The 23320-nt window shown below is 44.2% G+C and overlaps 1 non-coding gene across 1 annotated transcript; it reads right to left on the reverse strand.

Moving 5' to 3' along the window:
• Window positions 1-10069: 10069 nt before the first annotated feature.
• TRNAA-UGC (transfer RNA alanine (anticodon UGC)) lies at window positions 10070-10141 on the reverse strand. The gene has a single exon. It is a non-coding gene; the product is annotated as a tRNA-Ala (tRNA).
• Between the last annotated feature and the right edge of the window lie 13179 nt (window positions 10142-23320).

Here is a 23320-nt window from a genome sequence, read left to right on the forward strand (position 1 = left end):
TAGAAGTGACTGTGTCGGCCATTCACATTTATGCAGCTGAGACTCCCATTCAGGTTTGCCAGATGTCCCTTTAAGTGGAGATTCTCTGAAAATGTCAGAGTGGTGTAGACCAGAGTGATATAATACACATTCCTACTTAATTTGACAGCTTGGGTACTAAAATTGGCATTTAGTCCCACTGTACTGATTGATCTTCTTACAAATAATTTAAAGGAGCATCAATTAGGTAGGTAGCTGAGTAGCACTGATAGTTTACAGTACTAGCAGTGCAATCCTATCAAGGTCTTCTCAGAAGTAATTCCCAGTATGTTCAATCAGAGTCACTCCTATGGAAGTGTGTATAGTATTACAGCCATAGTTACCTGCACTTTACGATTAAATTGGGCACCTGTCACAGGACCCCATTTTGCTATTTGACTATTACAATGAGGTAGGTCAGAGTGGAAGCTGGCAGCAGACCTAAAATTAAGCACAGATTTGCTAAGAGTCAAATGTCTGGCAGAACCACAGGGGAGCTGATTAGAAAGATTGGGTGCTATCCAGATATATTCAATTCAAGGGATGTTTTTGCCCTTGATTTCAATGCATAGATTGAAGTCCTGAAGTTTGGTACCATCCGGATGTATGTGTCTTTGTTTCTTACACTTACACTTTGCAGTAATAGGGCATTAATACGGAGAAAGGAAAAGCTCTCAAGAGGCTGAAGAATGAGTGATTCAGGATACACCGATATGGATTCTGCCAGGACTCCCTTCCGTTAAACCATCTTTTTTGATATCCTTACTGGAACACCACATAAATTGTGGAGCATATTATAAAACAGCAGGGATTACCCTTGTGTTCTTGAAGCCATTTCACAGTTAACACCGATGGAGCTCTCAGTGGATTTTCATTATACATGCACATACAGGTATACACACAATGTTAAGCTAATACAGTATAGTCAATATTACTTATTTCCTAATGTGAAATCATAGGGCTATATCCAGTGGTGCCATTCCCCTGTTTACTTCCTTGGGCAAGTGTCAAATCCAATACTTTGATGCTTCTTGCACAAGCTGCTGCACAGATCATTTCACAAGGTGTTCCACAACTCATTATGACTTAATTAGGCTAGGTGTTGCTTGTGCTAGTTGTTCTGCTAGCTCTTGTGAAACTGCTAGTGGGACAACATCAACTCTTGAGATTTTTCCACAGTGTTGGATTTTACCCCATATGACACATTTATGCTGTCAGGGAAATTTCCCTGTATCCAGTAGGGAAGGAGCGAGTCCAGACTGGTCCAGATCCAGAGACTTTATTAGAACTACATGTGTAGGAGAGAAGCCCACCTCCAGCAAGCTGAAGACTGAACTCTCTGCCCCATCATCCACATCAGCATACTTTTATATTCATCCAACTTGCTCTGATGAAAACATACTTTCCCCTCCTCCCTCCCGTGACTGATCACTAGTCCCATACATGATCCATAAACAAAAAACATTCTTACATAAACAATGCCATATTTTGGCAGCCTATGACCAGTACAAAATGTTGCATTCTGTTCTTTGATAAGCCCCCTCCCAAGGACCTTTTGGAAAGTCCCGAGTATACCCTGAACCTTCCAAAATGCCCAGTCAGGAGACTTAGGTGATAAACAATGAAGTGATGCGCCTTCATGTCGGTCCTAGTTCCTAAACACAAAACTATGACAGATAAGGAGCCAAGAGATCAGGACAGCCTTGAGCAGCTGGCCAAGAGGCTTTCTATGGCTGTAGCTAGACCTAAGGTTTATCCCAGGATTGTCCTGGGGTCAAACCTGTTCATCTAAGTGCCACACAGGGCATCCAGCACTCAGGCAGGGACGAACCCGGGATGATCCTGGGATAAATCTTAGGTCTAACTACGGCCTAAGTCTCCAAATTCAAAAGCAAGGAGGGGAGGGGTAAAAGGGATCAGAGTATTTCTGGGTGCTTGGGCACTTTTCCACATCAGACAAGGGGTTTTAATGGGGTATTTTCACATTTACCTGTCAATGCTATGGCAGAAGTATATGGTGCTGAGCTAAAATATCCTCCCTGAAATGTGGGATTAGACAAGGAGTTTCATAATTCCATACAGTATTTTATACCCAGGGCTAAGTTATTTGTAGTAATTGTTGTGCTTCATGCTAAATGGCTTGACTTATTAGAAGTGAAAACAGAATGCACACTTCTAAAAGTATTTTACTTTTACTATTAAAAGTGAGAACATACACACACATCTGCCTGCGCATGCACATTCATGTAAGATAGCACCATCATTTGATATGAAATGTAAAACTTGATAAACACAACGCTAATGTGACAGGTCTAAGGTAAGCTGTTAAATTATGAGAATCAACAGGGAAGCTGTTAACAATGAGAATTATTATTATTATTATTATTATTATTATTATTATTATTATTATTATTTATTTATATAGCACCATCAATGTACATGGTGCTGTACAGAGTAAAACAGTAAATAGCAAGACCCTGCCGCATAGGCTTACAATCTAATAAAATCATAGTAAAACAATAAGGAGGGGAAGAGAATGCAAACAGGTACAGGGTAGGGTAAGCAGGCACAGGGTAGGGAAAAACTAACAGTAGAAAGTAACAGTAGAAGTCTGCACAACATCAAGTTTTAAAAGCTTTAGGAAAAAGAAATGTGCCTTGCAAGAACTGAACATTCTTAAATGTTAGGATTCAATGAGAAGCTGTAAAATGCATTGAGGGGCAAAGGAATTTGGAGATGCAGACATGCCAATCATTAAAAGAATGACAAGAAGAAAAGGGAGAACTTATCTTTCAAGGAAGATGTTTAGGGCTGAAGCCTTAGGCATGGACTAATGTTTCTGACACTTGTGCTTGGTAGTTTTTTTGTTTTTGGCCATAACATGTACCTGTAATCTAGAATCAAGAATCTAGGCATTAGGGACAGATACACCTTTTTTCTCTGCTTTTCCTGATAAGCCATTGATACCAGCATGAGGGACAGAGCAGGTCAGGAGGTGAGACTACTACACCAACAAATTCATCAAGTAACATGGTGCCAGAGGAGGTGTGCTGGTTTGCCTTTTTATTGTTCCCAACCTTTTAGGCATGGTAAATGTGAAGTAGTTGTTTTCAGCTCTTGCTGCAGGCATGAGAAGAAGAATGGACTTTACATAGCAGTGACCTGCGGGGCCTAGGGACAGAGGTATTCATCTTTTCACTCTCCACAATTCACCTTTTATAAACCAAACGAAATGAAAGAAAGAAGGCAGCTAGGAATTGCCCTTTACAAAATATTTGCATAATGAGGATTTGTTCTATCTTAGTGGCCTCATACAGTACTTTGTCATGAAGGACAAAAGATGTCTGAGGTAAAAGGTTCTATCATCATCATCATCATCATCATCATCATCATCATCATCATCTCCTCAGTCTTACCTTTTCCAATCTGCCTCTTCCATCAGCATGGGAAAGCCTATCAAGACTGGTCTATAACAGAGGTGTTTTTTAAAAGCCCCACAAACATAAGACAGAAATGTATTGCAAGAAGTGCTAGAGCAGGAAGGGGGGGCTAAGCGACTCCCCAAAAAAGAGCTCACCCCCTGTCACACACACCCATTGCTGGACTCCTGTCATTACTTGAAGGAACAATTCTTTTCACATGTACAAATGCCTTCATATATTATCATGTCTGTAGCTCTTCTACAGTTCAGATGCAGCTCTTGAGCCCACAAAGGCTACTCATTTTGTAGCTGCTGACACAATCTTCAAGTAACAAGTTGTCAGCAGACCAGTGGCCAACCCTGAAGGGAAAGGGCAAACATCTAATGTGCAGGAGAGTGAATTAACTTACTTTATTATTTATATATGGGGTAAAAAAAGAAAAAGAAATTGTAACCACAAATTAATATTTTTCAAAATTAAAATTAATTTCCCCGTCTATGGTGTAGGCCTAAAGTAATCTTTTCCCCATTTATTTCCGAAATAATCTGTTTAGGATGGAAGTTTTAATGTGAAGTATACTGTATCGTTATTTTTCTTTCAGAGATCTTCATATGGAACACATCTCGCCCACCTAGATATATACTTTGCCCCTTCTGTGCTCCCGCACCCCCGATTCCCCCTCCCTGATGCCACCACTGGTGTGGGTTTGGGGACTCTTTCTGGCTTGCATTGGCAGAAAGAAAGAAAGACAGACAGACAGAAAGAAAATAATAGACTTCTTCTCCATTCAAATGCTCATAGATAGTTATCAGGCAGTTCAGCTGCTGCAGGGCTCATGCCTTGCCCTGCCTAAGCTTTGATGTTGGACACCCACTGTGACCTAAGTACTTCTACCTCTTGGTCCTCCAATAGCTTCTGTTGAAAACATCACACAGCAGGAAAGGGAACAGGGATGTGGCAGGGATGGGTGGCTTGGTTTAATGGGTTCTTGCTTTTCAAAAAATGTTCAGTGGGTGACTGAAACAAGGTATATTTTGTACTCCTCTTTGAAGCCCACACTGCTGTTCTACGGTCCCACTGCACCATCCTATCGATTTATCATCCACCTTGCCCTCCCCTCCCCCTCTGAATCCCTTCTCTTTTGTCAATACTTTTCCTGAGCTCTGGAGCTCAGAATGCACGTTGATTTGTTTCTGGAGATCTTCCTTGGTTCCCAACTGATTTTAAAAGGAGATCCTTTATTTACACGGTGTAGCGACTACGTTATGTACCCGAAGAACATATATTGTAATGTGTCGCTGGTGATTAGTGGACTGCACAGGGTGTTGTGAATAAAAGGTCCATGGTGATTTTGCTCCTACATTTTATGCATCAGGCTGAAGCAGCCTTGTGTGCATTGAATAGTAACAGGAAGCCAATATAGAGGAGCATGTGGTAGACACTGTTTACTTGGACTTTCAAAAGGCCTTTGACTGAGGCCTTAGCTAGACTGGCCTTTATCATGGGGCGAACCCCGGGATCGTCCCTGTGCGTCCACATGATGCACAGGGGATCCTGGGATCAGGGAGGGATCATCCCTCCCTTGCCCTGGGATACAGCCCTCCCCTTTGGCCCCGTTTTTTCCGTGGTCTCGGGCTGAGCCCAAGACCGTGGAATGTGTGGCCCGTTGCTGCGGTTTGACCTGGCTCTGTGTGATTACTCACGCGGAGCTGGGAACTGCGCCCATTGGGGGTAGGGTGGGGGGAGCAGGGAAAGTACTTAATTTTTTACAACAACAACAAACAGTTTATTGCAGTCAATAGACCATTTACATACATATTATTACATACAAGCAAACTGAACATACCATTAGCTATTAAAAAGACAGGCGATCATAGAAGATCTAATAGAAATGGCCAGGTTCAAAAACTTGGCCACTTGCTCTGTGATTGATTTGTCTGTACTACAAAGTAAAAGAGACGTTAAAAATTCAGTTGGGTGACCAGGAAAAGTTTGTAAGATAGGGAACAGAAGATCATTTCTAGCCCCTAGATAAAATCTACAAAACAGTAAAACATGAGATACAGTTTCCACTTCAATACTGTTGCAGGGGCAGCATCTGTTGAGCACTGGAATTTTACTAAATCTGCCATCCAAAAGTTTGGAGGGAAGGACATTAAGTCTGGCTAATGAAAATGCTCTCCTGTATTTAGGAATAGTCAACCAGCGCAGGTAGGGCATCCCATCTTTACAAAAAGAGGCTGATAGTCCGAGGGACAGAGGGGAACATGGGCCCCGTGCAGCACTCTGAAGGACTTGCATATCTATATCAAGCAGCTTCTGTTTCACTAGTGATTTGGCACTAACTGAGGGCTTTGCTAGACCTACCGGGTGTTCCGCCGTTGAGGAGCGGTGAAAGCGGATTTTCCCGTTCAGCCGTGACGCCTCATCATCCACACCTGCCTTCGATTTGTGGCGGAAGTTTGCGCCGGTTGTGCTGCTGCCGCCGCGAGCACGGTTGCGCAGCCACACTGGCCTGATTGCTGCGGCTTTTTTTTCCCGCTTGGTGCACGGTTTGCGCAAGTCTGAAAGACCGCAAACTTGCACAGCCGTCAGCAATGCCGCCGCCGGCCCCGAGGTCAATCGTCTGCATGGGCACTCTGTGCCTACATCTCCCATCATGCCTCTGAGGTGTCGCCGCCGATGACCGCCTCTGTGCCCTCTGCCCCATCCCAAGGAGCCAACCCACATCTGGCCGTAGCCATGGCAGCAGCCCACAAACAGCTCTGCCCTCTGCCAGCCTGGTACCCACACCAACAGGCAGCGTACAGCACCGTCATTATGCGGCCACGGTGGCTGCCCACCGTGAGGAGTCACCAACTCCCCATGAAGGTGGACTGTGGGATGCCTGGCTTTCCGAAAACTGACCCACGCAGAGGTTGCAGTAGAAAAAACAGGCGCACATGCCCCAGCAGCGCACCAGCCACTTTTCCGGTCCTCTGTTCCTGCGCTAACTGTCACTGTGGAAATAATTAAAAAAAGCCGCTCCGCCGCGCTGCCCCAGCTGGCGGGCTGGGCGCAAATGGCGGAGGCGGCTTGACCGAAGCCGCTGGCCACTCCCCTTAGCACACCTTTTCCTGACCAGTGCAGACCGCAGTGACCTCACATCCTGCCACACGTACTCCGAATTACCGCGGCCCGGCAGGAAAAGGCGCACTTGAACTCACTTTTTTAAAGTTGGGATAAAGAGGCTTCACCCCAGGATAACGACGGATCGTCGTGAACGTCATCTGGAAGCCTCGACGCGACTGCCGAAGGTAACGCGCGCTACAGCCTCATCTAGTAACGCCCTAAATCTCTTGATAATAGCATTTGGGGAGATAGGCCTACTGACTTGATTTTACTTGTCATGGCCTTTGACCAAGGAGATTCAAAGTGGTCTAACAGAATCTTAGATACTAGAGAATTAGATGAAGTGCCAACTTACAGCGAAGCCAAAAATGGATAGCATGGATCCAGGCCAGGCAATTAACGGAATTCAGACCAACTTCTAGTTTAAGAGCAGCTTCAGAGACACACTTGGGAACTCCAAATAACATCCTAAGAAAAGATGACTGGGTGCCCTCGAAGGAAGATTTAGAGCACAGAAACCAAATTGGTGCCCCATATAAAATCTGTGGGATGATTTTTTAAAAAAACTTACCTTCAGTGCATGAGCATTCGTGCGCTCTGTCCTCTTTAAAAATAATTTTAAAATGGCGGGTGTGACGCCTCTCTTCCTGAGGTTGTCATGCCTCACGTGTAAATGGAGGCGGGATCTCGCATTAAACACAATGCGAGATCTTCCCTCCTTCGTCCTGGATTAAACTTTGGCCTTAGCTTTGGTCTAGCTAAGGCCAAAATCCTCACTAAAGACTCTTGAGCAGACTTAGCAGTCATGAAATAAGAGAAGAGGTCCTCTTGCTGATCAGTAACTAGTTAAAGGACAGAAAGCAGAGAGTAGGAATAAACTGTAACTTCTCCCAATGGAGGGATGTAAACAGTGGGGTCCCACAGGGATCTGTATTGGAACCAATGCTTTTCAACTTGTTCATAAATGATCTGAAATTAGGAGTGAGCAGTGAGGGGCCCAATGACACCGAATTATTTAGGATGGTTGAAACAAGATTGGGAGAGTGGGCATTCAGTTTAAGCAAATGTAAAGTGATGCACGTTGGGGCAAAAAAACCCAACTTCACATATATGCTGAAGGGATCTGAGCTAGCAGTGACTGACCTAGGCCAGATCTACACCAAGTAGGATATGACACTTTGAAAATGGTTTGGGCTCCAACAGTTGTCACTACTGTTATAGACAGTTTAAAAGCAGTAGTGTAGATCATGCCTAAGAAAGAGCAGGAGCATAGCTGCTGTGAAATAAGACAAATTTCATTATAGGCGTCATTAAAAAAAAAGGAACTGAAAATAAAACTGCCAATATCATAGCACCTGTATACAAATCTGTGATGTGGCCACATCTGGAATACTGTATGCAGTTCTGGTCACAACACCAAAAAAGGATATTGCATAGTTGGGGAAAATGCAGAGAAGGGCAACTAAAATGATCAAGGGGCTGGAGCATCTCCCCTATGAGGAAAAGTTACAACATCAGGGACTGTTTAGCTTAGGAAAAAGGTGAATAAACGGAGACATGATAGAAATGTACAAAATTATGCATGGTGTGGAGAAAATGGATAGTGAGACATTTTCCTCCCTCTCTCATAATATGTCAGCCCATGAAGCTGATTTGTGGGAGATTCAGGTCAGATAAAAAGAAGAACTTCACACAGCCCATAATTGAACTACAGAATTCTCTCCCACAAGATGTAGTGATGGCCTCCAATTTGGATGGCTTTAAAAGTGCTTTAGACAAATTCCTAGCAGGGAACGTGATAAATGGCTACTAGTCCTGATGGATAAATGCTACCGCCAGCATCAGAGGCCGTATGCCTATTTACACCAGTTGCTTGGGAATATGGGCAGGATGGTGCTAAGGCACTTGTGTCTTGCTTGTGTATATCCCATGGGCAGCTAGTTGGCCACTGTGTGAACAGAATGCTGGAAAAGATGGACCTTGGTCTGATCCAGCATGGCTCTTATTTTATGACCCTGTCACTGCCACTTTCAGTGAATGCATGCGTGGACAACGGGGTTGAACCAACTGAAGACACACTCTAATGTTGTCTCTACCAGTGGCCATATCCCCTGGCAGCTTCATGATAAGCCTTGGTAAGAAAGGATCCTATATACAGGATCTTTCACACAGTTGGGAAACCTGGTCCAGTCAAGGGCTTTATGGTTTTGTTCAAGGGTAGGCATGGTTAGGTATCTGCTGAGAGTCACACCCCAGACAGGGCTGGTGCCAGACTATTTTTCGCCCTAGGCAGGTGAGCTGCTTTCACCCACCCACTCCCGCCGCAGCGTACCTGGGTGCGGGGTGCCATCTCGCCTGCCCAGCCGAAGTGAAGCCAGGACGCTGGGGTGGGAGGGCATCTTTGGAATGGCGTACCTGGCCGGAAGCCACTCTGGGAGAGCGACTTCCGGGTGCGCCGTTCTGGAGCTGCCCGCCTGCCCCTCCACCCCAGTGTTCCGGCTTTGCTTTTGCGCCCACCCAGCCAAAGCGAAGCCAGGACGCTGGAGTGGGTGGGCGTGGCTTCGCTTTGGCTGGGTGGGCGCCAAAGCGAAGCCAGAATGCTGGGGCGGGCGGGCGGCTTCGGAATGGCGGCCTGAAGCCGCCCTCTCAGAGCCGCTGTGGGAGAGCGGCTTCCGGGTGCGACGTTCGGCACCCCCCTTACCTTGGTGCTCTAGGCGGCCGCCTGAGTAGCCTCTATAGTAGCACCGGCCCTGACCCCAGAAAGGGCCCACCAACAAAGTCCAATGGAATTGATTCTCTTCTTTAGACTGAGAAGCATTCACCTGCTTCTCAGGCCTTAGCTAGACAGGGCTTTATCCCAGGGCGAACCCCAGGATCGTCCCTGTGTGTCTACTTGACGCACACGGGATCCTGGGATCAGGGAGGGCTGATCCCTCCCTTGCTCCGGGATAGAGCCCTCCACTTTGGGCCTGGTTCTTCCACGGTCTTGGGCTGAGCCCGAGACCACGGAACGTGTGGCCTGTTGCCACGGGTTGACCCGGCTCCGCGCAATTCCTCGTGCGGAGCCGGGAGCCATGCACGGGGTGGCTCATTGTGGATTAAATGGCAGGTCTAGCTCAGGCCTCAGTCTGGCCCAGAAAATGGAGATGGAGGAGCAGTAGATGCCAGTGCCTACTTGCTCACTGGCTTTCTGTCTGTGATAACAATAATGCAAAGTAAGATGAGGAGCAAGAGCAGCTAGTGGCAACAGCAGTGAGAAGGTAGACACACTGAGGGAACACTTCCATGAAAAATGTCTTGCCCAAGGCTCCACAATTTTTTTGGAACTGATCATCCACAATCCTGTGGTGCTGAACACCAATATGTCATGTGTTTTGATGTGAGGAAGGTTTATATTAGGAACATAGGAAGTTGCCTTATACTGAGTCGAATCATCATCCCATTTAGCCCAAGAATGTTGACACTGACTGGCAGCAGCTCTCCAGGGTTTCACAAGCAGGAGTTTTTCCAGCCCTACCTGGAGACACCAGGGATTGAACCTGGGACTTTCTGCACGCAAAGCAGGTGCTCTGCCACTGAGCTATGCCTCCTCCTATTTCCATTTTACACGTGATAAACTGATGCTAACCAACTAGTATGTTGCCTCAGATGACCTCAAAAGATCAAAATGAAGCAAAGATTTGAAACTAGGCCCAAACCTAATCCATCTGTCAGACAACACAGTTTCTCAGCCCCTGCTAAGTAGGTAAAATGAGGGTTGTTCTAACTAACCTTGACTATTTTCATGTGCAAAGCAAACTATGCAGTAATTGTTTGGGTTGTGCAAGTCGTTCTATTAAGTGCTGGGGAAGTAAAGGAAATGAATTACAGTGGAGCCCTGTCATTTAATTTCAGATCTTAAGAACTGAAATTAATGGTATAACGTCCATTTCTCTCAATGCTACAATGACCCCCTATATAAATAGTAGTTACAGTGAACCCCTATATGAACATTTTGCTTGGGAGGACACTAATAATAATCAAACATTAGCAACAAGTATGTCCAAACAGTCAAAGACAAGAGCACTAGGTAATAACAGCTCTCTTTTTTTCTTTTCTTTGAACCCCTTATTATTTTAGTCCCAGGGCAAGATAATATCATAATTTCTTTCTCTTGATGGCAGCTTTAAATAATAATAAAATACCACCACCCCTCCACACTGCATTTGTCTTTCCTTTATTTTGAGCAGATATGAAACGTTAGCTTGGGTCATTCTTCTCTGTCTGATTGCCAGACTTCTCAAACTCACTGTTTTTCTCAACATGTGTGCAATTTTCACTATTTTTGTCCAGCAGTGACCTTTGGAATTCCAGAATAATTTTCCCTCCCCTTCCTGGTGCCCTCACGTGACCCAGGAAAACAAACATCTGAGAGACCTCTGGGCATCTCTCACATCTGCTGGGGGATCTGATGAAGGCCATTGTGTGATGTGTTTTGAACAGCAGGTGTTGGGCTCAGAAAAGGGTGGGCTGGTTTTGCAGGGGTTGGGCTGAATCTGTACTTAATTCTTAGTTCCCAGGCTATTTAGGAAACAGCTTAAAACATGGCTTAATCTGTTTGTACAAATTTAACATTGTAAAACCCATCGTAAGGAATTGCTAATCAAATGCTCGCTTGTATTTGGTTCCCAAGTGGCTAGATTTTGAATGGTTGGCGGTCTGCAAAGAAATAATTAATAAAATTAAAATTAAAATCCACATTTAAATCTGTTGCCAAAGTTTGTCTCAAAGTAACACACCTTATTCCCAAGAAATACTACTGGCTGGTTATTTTAGGATTGCTGATTAGCATTTAGCCATAGTTTTCAACTAGAGCAAAAGAAGAACGTTTGTGTCATTTGCCTTGTAACACAACTGAATGCATGACTTATGGGTGGTTACAGGCAAACATTTATTATACGGTTGCTGCCTGTCAATGTAAATATGCTCCCAATTTTCCAAGGATGCCCCTGATTTTCTGTTGCCTTTTCATGGTAAATCCCTATCCCTATTTTTGAGATGCCTTTTGATCTGTTTATTCCTGTAAGGTTTTAGAGTTGCTATTCTTCATCTTTCAGCCCTTTTCTCATTAAATCCATGACTGGGGGACCAGAAGTATTTTGATTCTGTTGTACATGCAGACTAAGGGCCGAATTCCAGTCTGGACCTTAGTCTTGGGGGCTGCATTCCAAAGCGGACATGGCCAGAGTTAGAGTTGGGGGGGGGGGAGAATGTGATCTTACTGATTTTTAAGCATTTCAGAAGTAACCAGAAAGAAAGAAAGAACAGAAGGATCATGAGTAGAAGACATCGACTGCATTCAAAAACCACAGTAGTCAATGATGGGTTAATAGTCATGGTTGATTATCGAGGGGGTACTCCCCACATGACAAGATTATAATCAATTGTGGGGTTGATTAAGGCCAGTGTCGAGTTGATTGCTAGTCAATGGTGTGTTTGATTGACACATCCCTGCCAACCCTCCCCCTGGTATCCCATCAGCCATTGTGAGGTCTGCCGGCTGGACTAGAGCATCAGCCACCGCTTTGGTTGCTCTTCCCATGGAACTCTGCAGTTGCTGAAAATAACCAACTGTGAGTGAGAAAGTAATCAACGGTGCCCAACACATGACACAATAATCAATGATTGTTCAAATAATCAACTCTGCACAGCATTGGTTATTTAGGCCAAATAAGCAACTGTGGTGTGAAAAAGTCCCTACAGATGACACAATAATCAACCATTGACTATTTAACCCACTATTAGTTTTCATGTCATCTGAACTCAGTCTTCATCACCTGCTCCCACCTAATAAAATTACATGAATGGGTATGATGGTGCTGTAAAAGCCTTCTCAGTAAGCAGCCTATCTCACGCTGAACAACAACAACTTCTTCTTCTTCTTCTTCTTTCTTCTTCTTCTTCTTCTTCTTCTTCTTCTTCTTCTTCTTCTTCTTCTTCTTCTTCTTTGGATGTCTAGTTCTAAAAGGGCTCAACTAGGAAAACAGAACATTCCTGTGGATGTAATTACAAATGGAATTGTGGCTTTGGATGTGAAAATGGCACAAGGAATGGTTATATCAGGTTTGTGTGCACACGGAAAACAGCATCATACTTTACAAGCCTATGAACTTTTATTTTGTTGTTCACTAGTAACAAGCAAGCTAAAGGGAAAAGAAGTATCAGCCCACAGTGTTTTTCCATAAATATCATTGAAATCCTATTTCTGTGGAATCTTTCTATTTCCTATCAAATTTTGTCAGGCAAGTACAGAATGTTGCTGGGTGTTCACACTTATCTGCCAGGCATAAATGCTATAAATGGATGATTACTTTAAATACATCTACTTTAAGAAGAGAGTTATGGGACTGCACAAAAGCATCATGCTGTGTCTACTCACAGTGAAGCACCTGGAAATAAATAAGTTGATGTAATCATTGTTAGCAAACCCACAAAATACTCATTACCTTTTTAGCCAGACATGTTACCTCCCCTTGAACTGAATTCTAATTGGATTTCCTTAGGGTTGTCAGTCGCAAGAGCTGGTTCATATGTATGATAGGAAGAACTATGTATGCAACAGTGTATTTGGGTTGTTGCGATAGGTACCCTGTCTTCATCCTCTTCTGGTTACTGATTTCCTGGAAAACATGGACATACATTCCACCTACCTATTTCTCTATTAATTCCATGTAACATTTGAATTCATCTCACAGCAAAACTTGTTACTGAGTATAATTCAGGCTGCTACAAGCCATATTTTGACACCCTGGCCTTAGCTAGACCTACCTTTTGTTCCGCAATGGAGGAGGGAAGATCTCGCTTTGTGATTAATGCGAGATCCCTCCTCCATTTACACATGAAGCACAATGACTTCAGGAAGAGAGGCATTGCACCTGCCATTTTTTATTTTTAAAGAAAACAGAGTGCACAAACGCTCGTGCCCTGAAGGTAAGGGTTTTTAAAAATTTAATTTAGTTTCCCCGATGGGCGCAGCTCCCGGCTCTGCACGAGTAAGGGTCAAACTGCAGCAACAGGCCACACGTTCCTTGGTCTTGGGCTCAGCCCAGGACTGCAGAAAAAGCAGGCCCAAAGGGGAGGGCTCTATCCCGGGGCAAGGGAGGGATCATCCCTCCCTGATCCCGGGATCATCCCTCCCTGATCCCGGGATCCCCTGTGCGTCATGTGGATGCACAGGGACGATCCCGGGGTTCGCCCCGTGATAAAGGCTGGTCTAGCTAAGGCCCCAGATACTTAGCTTTCCCAGAATGCCTCCTGTACTTTCTCTCTCTCTCTCTCTCTCTCTCTCTCTCTCTCTCTCAAGTTTTGTAAAAGGTTTGTTTAATTGTTGCAAGTTTAGGCAGAGTATTGAAACACATGTTCATAAGGATTACAGAGAGAACATTCCTTGTTCATGTCATTGTTAAGTACAAACACATATTTGTTACCCATGATTATTTAATCATCATCATCATCATCATCATCATCATCATCATCATAATCATCATCAAATTCAACCTTCCAAAAAAATTCAATGCGGTAAGTTCATTATATATATATATATAATGCAACTGGACTCCAAAGTTCTCTCAATGTAAATCGGTGTAATTGCAGTTCTTTAGTAAATTGTTAACTTTACAAGGTGTGTTCAATCCCACCTTTTCTTCAATCCATCCAAGTTTGATGGAGCTGTTTGGAATTTCCAGTGTCTAACAAAGGTTTCCCTCTGCACCTGTACTAGGGATCTGGAACCCAGCAAGCTTGAAAAAAGGTCTGGTGAGTTTTACAATGGCACTGAGAAATTGATTAAAAGATTAAGACAAGAGGGAGTGACATGATCTAAGCTTAATACATGTCATGTGAGAAAAGGAAGCAATTCCACATTCTACTAGCATGGCTATAAAGGCAACATGCATTCTCTTAAGAACCAGTTCCACATTTATATGGGTCATTGTGCAAGTATAGCAGCTTAACTGAGTGGGGATTGGGAGGACAGAGATGTGGCCAAACTGAATTAAGAATAATGTGAGACACTTGACACATCACTGTGTTTCTATGCAGAAAGCATTTGCCTGGGCGCTGTCTTCTCGGCGGCCAGTTGGTGCTGCTTCCCTCCAAAACCTTGTGATTTCTTTCTCTGGGGGTGGCGTTGGATAAGTCCGATGCCGAGGAGGGAGTGCGGGGTTTCTGGGTGGCCATCTGGGTACCAGAGCTGCCCCCACCCTCTTCCTGGTGGAAGGCGACCAATCACCGGTCGCCTTCCACCAGGCACCACCGCCGGATTGGCCTTGGACTGGCCCTGGAGCAACATCAGACAACAGAAGAGCTGTACTTACACCGGTCCGATGGGAAAAGTCGGGGTAAATCCCTGACTTTTTCAATCCACAGCTTTACAGGAAAACTCCACAGCGGCTGCGAAGCTGCACCTGCATCATCGGACTGATGCAGCACAGATCTGCAGCCACCATGGGGCTTTCCCAGCATATAGACAACCCCCTGGAGTAATTAAAAACAGAAACAACAGTCATGTGTAGATCTTAACTTGCAACAATCCATGCCCGTGTAAGTGCAAAAATATATAACAGCTTCCCCTCATTTGTTTCCTGATGTGCCTATTCTTCCACTTAAAAGTTATATATTGGCATACATAAAATATATTTCTGGAGGAAGGAAAAAAATGGTTGATCCACTATTTGCTTGCAAAAAGGTCCAAATTGGCATTCTTGTGTGAACAAAACAATATCTTTCAGCAACAGGCATATCACTTCTTTCAGCAACAGTCTGACAAACTGAAGAGCATTATTGTCACAGTTTTCTGGGTACCCAATTTTGGACATGTGGCAGAAGTGTCAGGCTTAAATCCCAGCCCCACCCACCCCATGAGTCATAAAGACAACAGTAGTAGCATATAACCTGCTAACAGGTTTCCATTTGTTTGAATATTCCTGTTGCCACCTTTGAAAGCAGCAAAAAGTAGCTATAAAATTAGAACTGGAGATGCTGCTATCGGTGCTATGGAAAGTAAAATTGATCCTCCTATCCGCTTTGAATATTTTTGTCAGACTGTATTAGTATAATGAGATCCATTTGGCACATTAACAATCATGCGTCTCTTTAATAAAGACAGAGGAGTGTGGGCCCTTTTCTTCTTGAGTATCATATTCATTTAAAATCAAGTAGGCAACTCAAAGGTTAAGAGGTTTAATATTCCCGAACTCTGCAATTGAAGCACTGTATGGTCCACTTTATTGTTATTAATTATTCAGAGGGCTGATGGGGATTATTACAAACTCAACATGGCAGAAGAAAATCCCAGATATCTTTTGCCTGCTTTGCAATGTGACTGTTTAATATCTATAATGTGGTTGTCATCAGGTTACTTATGTACTACTAGCAAATGCACCTGGCTTCGCACAAGTTGGCATAATCCTCAGTTTGATATAGTAAAACCTTCAAGCAAAGTTACGCTGCTGTAAGAGTTTGACATATTGTCCCTGCCTCATCTGAGTGAAGCCAGGGCCACTGGGCACAGCAGGGGATGATGACAGCTGTATAACTAAGGTCCTCCTCCAAATGCCTACTCCGAGGGAAGCTCGGAGGAGAGCAACAAGGGAGAGGGCCTTTTCAGTGGTGGCCCTCCAATTATGGAATGATCTCCCTGACGAGGCTCGCCTGGAGCCAACATTGTTATCTTTTCGGCGCTAGGTCAAGACTTTTCTCTTCCTCCAGTCATTTAACAGCATTTAACAACATATGCTAAGTTTGTTTCTTTTTAACGGACCCCAGAATTGTTGTTTTTAAATAGATATAGTTGTTTTTATGCTTTTGATGGTTTTAAATTTTGTATACTTTTTATTGTTCACTGTTTTTAACTTTTGTAAACCACCCAGAAAGCTTCAGCTATGGGGTGGTATAGAAATGTAATAAATAAATAAATAAATAAATAAATAATAACTGTGTCCCTCAGACCACTATTCCCCTGGCTTCAAACTGTATCGGCCGGAAAGCTATGTGCTGGTTAGGGAAGTCTGTCAACTAGTGACTGAAGATGGTACTGCAGGCTTCAAATAGACACATCCACATTTATTAATGCATTTTAAAAAGCCAAATATGTATTTATTTATTACATATTTATACTTCTCAACAGCCAAGGCTCCAGAAAGTTCAGAACCCTGAGGTGCACACCCCTACAGTGCCTACAGTGGTTCTCAACCTTTTTTGCTCCATTCCCCCCTTTCACCATTGTTCAGAATAAAATTCCCCGCTTCCCAAGATAGTCTAACTCAAAAGGTGCATTCCAAATAATATGCATATAATATTGAAAATCTTTTATTTTTTCTATATTAGTCCCATTTAAAGGGGCAATGCAAAGCATGGCCCCTTTTACATTCTCAGCTCCCATGCTTTGCGTTGCCCCTTTAAATGGGAAGCTTGAAACGTCTAGGATAGGGAAGGAGGGAAAAGAGAGCAAAGGCCTGGCTTTTGCAGACAACATGACACTTTTCTGAGATGTTTTTAATAACATGTAGGAAGACATAATCTACAGGACATCATACTTTGCTGAATAGTGGCCCCAATTCCCCCCCGGAACCCTAAAATTCCCCCCTGGGGGGGAATTCCCCCCTTGTTGAGAACCCATGCCTTAGTATGTGTGCCAAATTTCAGTTGTCTAGGTTTCGTGGTCTTGGAGCTATGGCACTGACAGACAGACACACATGCTCTATTATTATTATTATTATTATTATTATTATTATTATTATTATTATTATTATATATGTAGTACCCATTGCTATTTCACATGCTATGGATATTTCCTATGTGAAATAGGAAGCTCAATAACTACACATTTGCAGGTAAATGTGACATGGATATAAGAGTGTGTTACAGGTTAGTAATTTCCTCCTGAAAAACCTGTTAGAAAACATTAACTACATACAACTGTGTTTCATGACTGGAAAGCGGGGGTGGGGAGAGAACCCACTTCCACATGAGGATAATAAGCTGGCCACTTATGCTTTTATTATTTTCTACAAAAGCAAAGCACATAAGGAAAAGGGAAACAGGGAAGCAATATAAAATACATAACATCACATACAATACATCTAATAAAAATACATATACATAAGGCTATACTCCATTTGAAGCGATCTTCATGTCAGACGTAAACTATCAATTATTACTTTTTAGAAGCTGGCCACTTATGAATTGCCAAAAGGAAGAAATGCATCACCCAAAAAGAGGGCAAAGGAGGATACCTTTTTGCGCATGATTTGCATATGCTGATATATGGAAATTTGGAAATAAGTATTACAGCTTAAACAGAAATACAGCACATCTCACCATACTGTCGAAAACTCTGGCCAATTGGTCTGTATGCCTGCTCAGAATTGCTGTCCAGGTGCTAACTGTGGGCAGGCGTAAGTCCTAATGGGTTTTTACAGGACCACTGCTAGGCCCATAGGCCACAACTCTGCATAAAATTTGCATATATAAATTAAGAAATAATTGCTAGGGTTTGTTTAAGGTTGAAGAAGAAGAAACTACTGATTTAGGATGATCTGATTTCGGGTGCAAATTAAAGAATTTATTTTATTGGAGATGGCTTGCATGAGGAATTTCACAGACCCCCGCCCCCCGGGCGCAATTAAGCTTAAAGGAAAATCTTTCATTGGCATCGATGGACACTTGGAACTCTAGGGAAGAAATTTGGAAATGTGGTCCCAGACGTCGAGGATCCCAGAGGCCCTGAACCAACAATGCTCCTGATTCTTTATCTGTAAACTGGAATAGCCCATCAAACAGAGAACACCTTCAACTAGAGAGCTGTCCTCTGTAAAAGGGCTGCCCTATGCCCTCTAGTGAACTATTTGCTGGGTTTGCTGTAGTACTACCCAGGCAAATCAGCTCCCGCACAGGAGAACTGAAAAAGGGTGTTGAGGATGAGAGTGTGCACACAACCCCCGCCCTCAATGTCCCTGTCTTCCCCTGTTCCTGACCTTGGCCATGCTGGCTGGGGATGCTGGCGTTGTAGTCCAACCCGTGTCAAGGGTGCCAGGTTGGGGGAGGCTGTTCTAAGTCAGTTCTATGGGGTGGAGTGGGATGGGGGGCTCCAGCAAAGAAAAGAAAGAGCTAGTCTGGGAGAGTGATGAAGTGGCAAAGTGGGTTATTAGGAATGCAACAATTCTGCTCTAAAATTAAATACAAAATCCTGTGACTGAAAGCTGAGGCAGAGAATGCAGTAGTGGTAAATATTTGGGGGAGATGTAACCACTAGACTCCTTGGAATTGTCCTGGCTTTGTGGCGCGGTTTGTGTGGAGGTTCTTGCCTCAGTATGGTGGTGGTGGTGGGGAGTCTAATAGAAGCTTTTCAAGTCTCTCCAGTACCCAAAACTGGAGAAAGCTCCAATTAATTGTGGTTGATAATCTCAACTCTCCTGCTGCCACTAAAGGGCCTAATTGGCTCTTGTGCATCTCTCTCCATGAGATTACTACAATAATTCATTTTAAAATGATTCATTAATTCATTATTGCAACAGAATTAGTTGACACCCCAAGAATCTAATTAATTTTCATTTTGAAAGCACATTATATGCTCGTCTCTCCCCTATTATCTTCCATTCCATCCTTTCCCCCCTTCCTCTCTCTCCCCCCCTCCTCCCGCCCCAATGACGTATTCGGTTATTGTAATAAGGATTTAGTTATTGTAATAAGACGTTGCAGATCAGTGTCTCAAAAGCAAGGGACATGGCAGAGATGTGTCCTCTCATCTTGTAGTGTATGACGCTCTAATGTTTGAAACAATGCATTTCCAAAATGTTTTATGCCATATACTAAAATACAAGACATCCCATTACAGCTTGCCCAACATGAGGCCTACACTTTTCCTCTAAAGCCTTAGCTAGACCTACCTTTTGTTCTGGGACAGAGGAGGGGAGATCTCACGTTGGGATTAACGCGAGATCTCTCCCCCATTTATACGTAACACACGATGACCTCAGGAAGAGAGGTGTTGTGCCAGCCATTTAAAAAAATTTCTTAAAGCAACAGCAGCGCACGAACGGTTGTGCATAAAGGTAAGTGTTTTTTTTAATTTAAATTAATTTCCCAGTTCCCCCACCCTACCCCCAATGGGCACAGCGCTCCTGAGGAGCGTTGCGCCCCATGTGCAGCTCCCGGCTCAGCGCAAGTAATCATGCAGAGCGGGGTCAAGCCACGGACACAGGCCACACGTTCCATGGTCTCGGGCTCAGGACCAAATGGGAGGGCTCTATCCCAGGACAAGGGAGGGATGATTCCTCCCTGATCCCGAGATCCCCTGTGCGTCATGTGGACACACAGGGATGATCCTGGGGTTTACCCCTGGATATAGCCTGGTCTAGCTAAGGCCTAAGATTCATTCTGAGAGCTGAATGCCAAAACGATACAATTATGTATGGGAAACAAATCTTAAGTAGGAATTAATATCCTGTCTTGGCTCATTGGAAATCTTTTGCCTCAAAAGGTTTGTGTGTTTGTGGCAGTTAAACCATAATTCCTTTGCCTACCCCAATTTCTCTCTCTCGCTGTGAATCTTGTCATCAATTTGGGCCAGCCCTACCATTGGGCAGAGTGAGATACCTGCTTCAGGTGGCAGTATGGTAGCAGCACTGGCAGCATCCTGCCCAGCCATTACTCCTGAGCCTCCACCCACCCCAAACCATTCCTCTCTATTGGAGGATGGAGCGAGGTGTGCCACACTGCTTGCCCTGGGCCCCCTAAGCTAGTTTGTGGCCCTCATCTGCGGTAGAAGATGCTGTCTTATTGCCGGTATTGAAGTAAAATTCAACTGCCAGTCCAGTTGTCTTCAGTACTTGGAAATTGGGGGGGAGGGGCATTATCTTGTCTTTCACCTCAGGCTTTGGCTAGCCTGAAGCATTTAAGGAGGGAAACAGCACAAAGATATTGAAATGTCAAACATGACAATGGTGTAAGTCAGGCTTAGCTGCATCAGTGCAACCAGCAAGCAATGCCTCTGCAAAGGCAGCATAATACAAGACCAAATGAAAGGAAAATGGGGCTATATCTTAAGCTCCAGAGCAGCACACATATCTAGCGAGCTATGCTTTTCCTAATAGCATTCACAAAGGAACTTACCTCTTTCAGGACCTATCCAAATCAATGGACACACATCCCAGCTACATAATATTTATGCTTCGGCCTCCTGCACAATAGCTTCACAAATCTCCTTGACTGAGATCCAGAGCGGATTCACCGCCCCACTGACATCGGCGCCACCAGCTTCCACTGCCTGTGATCCACATGCAACAAGATTGCACAAGCCGGTCTCAAAAGGCACACATCTTGTATTGGGGAGAAAACTCTCACAACATAGCACTTCCAGTGCTGTTGGGTAAATGCATGACTCCTGCCATGGCAGGATGACAACCTCATGGGAAGATGTCTAGGCTGCATGGGGCAAAGGTGCAACCATGCTGCCTCTGGAAAGGCCATCAGCCATTTCCACACTGAATGTTGCAGAGCAATTCTGTTCCTCCTTGCAAACTTGTGAAAGCATGAGGGATGGGGGAGGAGGGGGAGAGAGATTTTAGCTAAGATGTGTTGGAACACAGCTCCCATAATTCCCAGGGCAGCATGGCTATGCTGTCTGGGAATTATGGGAGTTTCAGTCCAACACAACTGGAGGGCAAGAGGGTGAGGAAGGCTGAGTGGGCCACTAAGCCCTTGCTTTTGCTAACAGAATGCATTTATCCTGACTGTGGGGTTGTTGTTCGTGGGTTTCCTAACTAATGCTGAAACACTCTGGAGGCAAAAGGATAACAGGGGCCCAGGCAATACCAGTCCTCCTTCCTGGCCTGCTCATAAAGAGGCGGTTTCCACCAACCTCTGAAAACTCTACCTGTGTGGTCCGACAGGAAACATCAGAGCTGTGAGTGAAATAACAGTGTTACATCCCAACGGCCTGCGTGGCTGTCATTATTCTCCTGCTTATAGGAGTGCCTCACAGCCACACTGGCAGCCAAGAAAGAGTGTACATATTAAGTTCAATAAGCACCACCAGAAGTCAGTGTAGTTAACTGCATGTGGAAGGCATGCAAAACCCCATTAACAACATGCAGATTGCTGGCAAAAGAGCAAAAACATGCAGATCAAAGCACATTGACCCTGTTCAGACAACATGCTAAGCCACAGTGGTTAAGCATTTTGAGCTAAACATTAGGGCTTCGTGTGTCATGTGAACCATCCCTAACCATGGTGGCTACATAACCAAGGTTTAAATAGGCTCACTAACCATTTGCTGCAAAAGGTTTAGTGTCCTGTGTCATCTGAACAAGGTCATTATCTAGCTCCAATGGGCTCACAGAACTGAGAAAGTAAATTGACTTTCAGGGTGTCCGTACCATCTACTCCGCCTACCCGAGTCCCTCTGATGAATCCACACCTTTCAAAATAAAGGTAGAGAGCTAACATCAGGATGACCATATGGAAAGGAGTACAGGGATCCTGTGTCTTTACCAACTGTATAGAAAAGGGAATTTCAGCAGGTGTCATTTGTATGCATACAGCACCTGGTGAAATTCCCTTTTGATCACAACAGTTAAAGCTGCAGGAGCTATACTAGAGTGACCAGATACAAAATAGGGCAGGGATCTGTAGATTCACTTGTTGACTGGATACATCACATTTTCCATAGGGTGGCTTGTTTACAGCCCAACAACAAACCATGGGTTGTCAAGGAGGCATGTTTGAAAAAAATAAGCCACACTACTTGGTTTTCCAGTCTGTGGAAAATGTTCTGGGTTCAAACAACATGCTAGTCCATGGTTCAACAACAACCCACACTCAACCACTGAGTGTGGGTTAGCGAGTTGTGCAAACCCAGTCAAAAGGGGTCTGGATTGACAGATGGTCTGACTCAGCAGCTTCCTATGTTCTTCTGAGTTTTGAATTAAGATTTGCAGCCTACAGTTTATGCATTTAAACTATGTTACACTGGCTCTCAGTAGTCTTTTAACTCTCTGTAATCCCTTATTTTTTAGCAACGGATTAATTTATACACTCCCATTTCATCATCTCCCACTCTCATTTCCTACAGTGCTGACAACCATCTTGTATCAAGGCGTGGGCTGCGAAACCCCCACCCTTCTTTGTAGCCCTTCCTTTTTCTCAGAAACACAGTCGCACCAAGGTGTCTCCAGAAAGACAGCCGTACGTAACATTGTGCCCCAAAGGAATAATTTATGTCTACCCCTTTGATATTTTCGTCAAGTTCTCACAAATCTTTGAAGAGCGACTTGGCTTTCGTAGGTAGTGGAGCTCAAGAAGTTAGGTTCCCATTCAAAACATACTGGATGAACCACCTGATAGCTCTCAAAGCCAAATTATTGTGAGATAAGTTTGCTATGAAATGGTGAGTAGTCGTCACGCAGGTGGCAAGTCCGTGTATAGCAAAAATAGCAGGAGAACATACACCATGTATCTCGGGGGTGCAAAGCCTCAGGCCCGGTGGCCAAACGCAGCCTTCTTGAGATCCCTCTGTGGCCTTCTGGGGTTCTGCCATTCCAATGTGCTTTTTCCTCAATCGCAAAGTGCTTTTGTGCCATTCCCCCCCACCCAAATTCCAAAAGTGCTTCTCCTAAGGCTTAGTTGAAACACCTTTCCTAAGTGTATTTGTGTTTTAAATCTGTTAGTTGTTTTATTATGGTTTTAATTTTTGTGAACCGCCCAGAGAGCTTCGGCTATCGGGCGGTATA

Source organism: Elgaria multicarinata, chromosome 1, assembly GCF_023053635.1.
Source record: "Elgaria multicarinata webbii isolate HBS135686 ecotype San Diego chromosome 1, rElgMul1.1.pri, whole genome shotgun sequence".
NCBI classification, from domain to species: domain Eukaryota; kingdom Metazoa; phylum Chordata; class Lepidosauria; order Squamata; family Anguidae; genus Elgaria; species Elgaria multicarinata.